Source organism: Pteropus medius, unplaced genomic scaffold (assembly GCF_902729225.1).
Source record: "Pteropus medius unplaced genomic scaffold, Ma_sr-lr_union100, whole genome shotgun sequence".
NCBI classification, from domain to species: Eukaryota; Metazoa; Chordata; class Mammalia; order Chiroptera; family Pteropodidae; genus Pteropus; species Pteropus medius.
In genome coordinates this window covers 43,764,030-43,770,469 of record NW_024354875.1, presented here as the reverse complement: position 1 = coordinate 43,770,469, position 6,440 = coordinate 43,764,030, and the positions used below count along the sequence as shown (strand labels likewise).

The window sequence follows — 6,440 nt, the reverse complement described above, 5'->3', positions numbered from 1 at the left end:
AAGGAAAGAAAATCAGACAGACACAAATACAAATTTCTTAAGGAAAATATGGCCAAGCTTCTACTTCCAATAAAGGCCAAGCAACTCTCTAGACCAAGACCCTATGAATAACAACTATCAAACTCGGACAGAATGCAACAGATTCCACAGAAGGCAACTACTCAAGGCACTGGAGAGAGAACAAAAGTGCCCAGACATTTGAGAGCAGTTAACGTATAGAAGAAAGAAATAGCATGAGGTAAATTATCCATTTTTTAACGGCTTTTAGCCTAAGATCAGGCCACAGTTGGCATGCAAAGTGGATAAAACCCATAAAGAGACCTCAGATTACTGAGGAATCAGAATACAGAATATGGAGCATCCATAGTAACTGGAAAGAATTTAGAGAACAGTGGAATTCCAAACTCTATAAATAACTCTGCTCACATCTCTGACTCAGCCCTGAGCTATGCATTTAAGAGGCAGCTTCTTAAGCTTACAAGCAGCCCAATCAAGGCTAAAAACAAATAAACAAATAAAAATAAAAAATAAAAAAATAAAAAACCTGAACTATGAATTCAGATTTTGGAGTTTCTCTTTATAGGAATATGTCAGAATCCAAAGTCTGTATAACACATGATTCATAACAGCTAGTACACATTCCAAAATTTCATAAAATATTAAAACTAGAAAAATATGACCTATTTGCAAGGCTAAAAAACAATCAACAGAGCCCAACCTCAAGATATTACAGATGTTAGAATTATCAAGCAAGGGTTTTAAAGCAGTTATTTTATTTTATCTTATTTTAATTTAATTTAATTTAATTTTATTTTATTTTATTTTATTTATTTATTTATTTATTTTATTTATTTTTTAGGCAAGGCAACTTTCGGTTGACCTCACATATTGCAAGGACTTTGTCAGCTTACAATCTCTTATTTTTTTTATTTTTTATGCCTACAGCACCATCTTCCTAGGTGGTCTCCCATCCAAGTACTAACCAGGCCCGACTCTGCTTAGCTTCCGAGATCAGATGTGATCAGGCTTGTTTAGGGTAGCATGGCCATAGACCTAAAACAGTTATTTTAAATATACTCATAGGAAAGGGAAAATATTCTTGTAATATGTGAAAAATAGGAAACCTCAGCAGAGATAAATATTTTTAAAAACTAAAGATTCTGACACTCAATTTTAAACTGTAAAGAAAGGTATTTTTCCCATGCATATAAGCAATTCTTTAACTCCAGCTGGATGTCCTACAATTTGACTCAATTTGGACACTATCAACTTTGAGATAGCATCAGATTCCACAGGTTAGGGGCTCAGTCCTACAAGACTGTCCTCCTCCAAAAAACTAAAAAGGAAGTAAAGCTCCCAAGATAATTTTGTAAGGCCACCATTACCCTGATTCCAAAATTAGACAAAGATGTTACGAAAAAAAACAAAAATTATAGGCCAATATCCCTGATGAACATAGGTCAAAAATTCTCAACAAAACATTAGCAAACCAAATTCAGCAATACAGTAAAAAGTTCATACACCATGATCAAATGGTGTATGAACTTTTTACTGTATTGCTGAATTCATAAGATGCAAGGTTGGTTCGATATCTGCAAATCAATTCACATGATATACCACATAGACAAAATGAAGGATAAAAATCATATAATTTTATAAATAGACATAGAAAAAGCATTTTACAAACTCCAGCATCCATTAATGATAAAAATTCTCAGCAAAGTGGAAACAGGTGGAGCATAGCTCAAAATTATAAAGGCTATATATGACAAATTGACAGCTAAAATCGTATTCAATGGGGAAAAACTAAAAGCATTTTCCTTACGATCAGGACCAAGACAAGGATGTCCACTTTCATCACTTCTATTAAACATAGTATTGGAAGTCCTAGACAGCAATCAGACAAGAAAAAAAAGAAAGAAAGAAAAGTCATCCAATTTAGAAAGGAAGAACTAACACTTTTATTATTTGCAGATGATATGATACCATACATAGAGAACCATAAGATTCCACCAAAAAACTGATAGAACTGATAAATGAATTTGGTAAAGTAGCAGAATACAAAATCAATATTCAGAAACAGGTTGCATTTTATATGCTAATAATGAATTATTAGAAAGAGAAATTAAGAAAAAAATTCCATTTACAATTACGTCAAAAAATGAAATGAAATAAAATACCTTGAAATAGATTTAACCAAGGAAGTAAAATACTAATACTCAGAAAATTATAAGGCATTGAAGAAAGAAATTAAAGAAGACACAAATAAATGAAAGCACATGCCATCATCATGTATAGGAAGAATCTACATCATTAAAATGTCTGTACTACCCAAAGCAATCTATAGATTCGATACAATTCCTATCAAAATATCAATGGCATTTTTCACAAAACTAGAACAAATAATCTTAAAATTTATATGGAACCACAAAAGACTCCAAATAGCCACAGTAATCTTGAAAAAAAAAGAACAAAGTTGGAGGTATCATGATACCTGGTATTAAACTATACTACAAGGCTATAGTAATCAAAACAGCATGGTACTGACATAAAAACAGACACGTAGATCACTGGAATAGAATAGAGAGCCCAGAAATACCCACACCTGTATGTTCAGTTAATCTCTGACTATGGAAGCAAGACTATACAAAGAGGCAGACAGTCTATTCAATAAATGGTTTTGAGAAAACAAGACAACCACTTGCAAAAGAATGAAACTGAGCCACTATTTTACACCATATATAAAAATTAACACAAAATGGATTAAAGACTTAAACATAAAAACTGAAACCACATATCTCCTAAAAAATAACATAGTAAACACTCTGACATTGCTCTTAATAATATTTTTTCTGATATATCTCCTTGGACAATAGAAATAAAGGAAAAATAATAAACAAGTGGGACTACATTAAACTAAAAACATTTTGCACAGGAAACCATCAACCAAAAGACAACCAATTGAATGGGAGAAGATATATCCGATAAGGGGTTAATATCAAAATTTATAAAGAACTCATACAATTTAATTTAAAAAAAAAAACCTCACAATGCACTTTAAAAATGGGCAGAAGACTTGAATAGACATTTCTCCAAAGATATTCAGATGGCCAATAGATGTATGAAAAGGTTTTCAATGTTACTAGTCATCAGAGAAGTGCAAATTAAAACCACAATGAGATATACCTCACACCTGTCAGAATATCTATCATTGATAAATCAACAAACAACAAGTCTTGGCAAGGATGTGGAGAAAAGGGAATACTTGAAATCTCTGGGATTGCAAATTGGTGCAGCCACTAACAATATGGAGGTACCTCAGAAAATTAGAAGTAGAACAACCTTATGGCCCAGCAATTCCACTTCTGGGTATTCATCTAAAGAAATCCAAAACACTAATTCAAAAAGACATGCACTCATATGTTCATTGTAGCATTATTTACAATAGCCATGATATAGAAGCGACTTAAGTATCCATTAATAGACAATTGGATAAAGAACAAGTGGTACATATATGTAATGGAATATTACTCAGCCATTAAAAAGAATGAAATCTTACCATTTGCAACAACATAGATGGACCTGGAGGGTATTGTGCTAAGTGAAATGAGTCAGACAAAGACAAATGCCATTTGATTTCACTTATGTGTGGAATCTAAAGAACAAAATAATGAACAAACAAAACAGAAACAAACTCACAGATACAGAGAACAAACACAGTTGCTGGATGGGAGGGAGATTAGGCAACTGGATAAAAAAGGCGAAAGGATTAAGAAGTACAAATTGGTATTTGCGAAATAATCACGGCGATGTAAAATACAGCATAGGGAATACTGTCAATAATATTGTAATAACTATGTATAATGCCAGGTTGGTAGTTGACTAATTGGGTGGGATCACCTCATAAATTATATGTTTAACATTATGCTATACACCTGAAACTAATACAAAATGATATTGAATGTCAACTGTAACTTAAAAAATTTTTTTAAATAAAAATAGTTAAAAAATCATTTGGGTCAAAGTATTTTTAAATATATATGAAATTGTTTATGTTATAATTTTGAATTAAAAAATCCCATTAACATTGTCTGAATTATGTTTTAAAAAAAAAAAAACAAAAAGAAAAAGAAAATGCCAAATGTCCATTTTGCTTCTGGATCATAGAATTGTTTTGTTTAGTTCTGATTTCTTTAACTTTATGGCTAATTTGCAATTATTTCACAAGGATAAGGTATATTTTATAATTTATTAAGAAAGAAAGGTAGAAAAATAAGCATGATTCCTAGAAAAAACAATACTATTTTCGACTGTGTGTTGTAGCTGAAGTAATGAAGTGTGGATGGGAAGTTGGCATCTAGGTGAGACTGGATCAGAAACTAGACAGGGAATCAAAAGTACAAGAATGTACAGCTGGTAATGTAGGAGTCAAAACATTTATGATTTAAGGAAATTAGAAAACTGACAGGTACAGATCAGAGATATATAAGCAAAGGAAGATCGGATGGATAAAACACAGTAGACAGTCACATACGCAAGTAGAAAATCAGAAACCAGGAAAGAATAAAAATCGCATTACTGAGGTCGAGGGAATGTTGAGGGTAAATTCCCTAGCCAGGAAGTTTCATATGTGCTCTGGGCTAGAACAGAAATTAGTATGAGGATTTGGCCAGTTCAGAGTCCATATAAGAAAGCAGATATCAGCAAACCCAACGAGAGAAGAGTAAGAATAGGTGGGGATATGCATTTCTGTAATCTCTTATATATCTGACACCAGAGAATAAAGTGTGTTTGTGTGCGTTTGTGAGAGAGAGACTGTGAATGAGGTTAAGGGTCCCCAAAAATTGCTGGATAAAGGAGAAAACCAGTGTGTAAATCAGGGCACAGTGCTGCTGTAGATCTGTAATGTAGTTTATTCACAAGCATAAAATCTGAAAAGTTATTATAGATGAAAGAAGAATAATTTTGTTAAACTCTAGCTTATATGTATTTAATATCTGTAGTAAATACAATGCTTATTATGTACAAAACATTCCTTTCATTTTTCAGCAGAACAATCTAATTCTATTTCCATTACGAGGATGTATAGTCATTTATTGTATTCTTCAGACTACAGTGCACTAAAATATTTTCATGTATTCCCTTGCTAACATTCTATTTTAGAAATGCCAAGTATTAGAACTTGCTGGCTACATACTTTTGATCTATTACAAATGTGTGCTACAAGTTCATCCTTTGGAAGGCTCACAATCACACAACTGAAAATTTACAAATCTATTATTCATCTGCAACTAATACAAAGTGAAGGAGATCTACAGATATTTTCCCTTGTCTTCACAGCTTTTCACAAATACAAAGGGACACCCTGACCCCAGCACTGTGCCTTAAAATGCTTACTTCCCTCCTGCCAATGTTAATAACAGAATAAAGTTCTTATGACAATTTCTTTCAATTTAGAGTTTATCTCAATCAATTGTATTATTAGTTATATTCAGATCATTTAAAATTAACCACACCTTCTGTACAAATGGTGCTGGAACTGACCTAGCATGTCTGTAAAGATAATAAGATTAAGGTGAATGAAGTAATGAATACTAGAACACAGCCTAATTATATACCACACTCCCATTCACCTTAATTTGAGAAAGAGCAGAAACTGGATGGAATTCAAAAGGCAGCAGATTGAAAATGGATAAAAAGACTTTTTATGTGGTGCATAATCAGCTTTCAGAATTCACTGCTGCAGGATATTTCTCAGGCTAAAATTTAGTAAAGTTTCAAGATAAGAATAAGAATGGCATCTGTGGGCACACTAGCTGGATGTGAATTTATGGAAGCTATTAGTCCTCATGCTGGTAGCCGTAAAATCATCGCCAGCTGGTGCTGGGGTGGAAAATCTCCCTGTGGTACCCCACTGCACAATTGGCCAGATGCGTGATGTGCTGTTGTTGTTGTACAAAGACAAAAGAACCCAGAAAGCCTAAGGCATTAGCTTTTGCCAAAGGAAGATTGTGCACGTGACAGAAACTTTCAAGCAAGCCAGAAGCTGTGTTTCTGAGCCTCACAGTAACCGACTCTTTTTTTATCAAATGTCATTTCCCTCATCATGATAAAACACACTGATTCTCCCTTTCCACAGTTTATTTAATGTTATCACTGAATTAGTGTATACTTTATTGGTTAGAAATGCAAGTAATCTCTGCTGTGAATAACCAGACCACCTTTCATTTAAAAATGGCAGGTCCCAAATGTTCCCCTTTTAAAGTGGTAACAATGGAGATGGCGGTGATCTGGGGCTTTTGTTAATAGACAGCATGGCAGGTCTATTTGTTGGCATTCTCCCTGACACCCTGAGCCTTTTAATTCTGTCTGACAGATTCAGGCCATGCTCCAGATTTCACAAAAGAGGTATGAGAGAGTATTGATCCTCCTGTTATTGT

At 33.4% G+C, this 6,440-nt stretch overlaps 1 pseudogene; it reads right to left on the bottom strand.

The window, feature by feature from the left end:
• Positions 1–936: 936 nt before the first annotated feature.
• On the bottom strand, positions 937–1,053 carry LOC120597398 (uncharacterized; annotated as a pseudogene).
• Between the last annotated feature and the right edge of the window lie 5,387 nt (positions 1,054–6,440).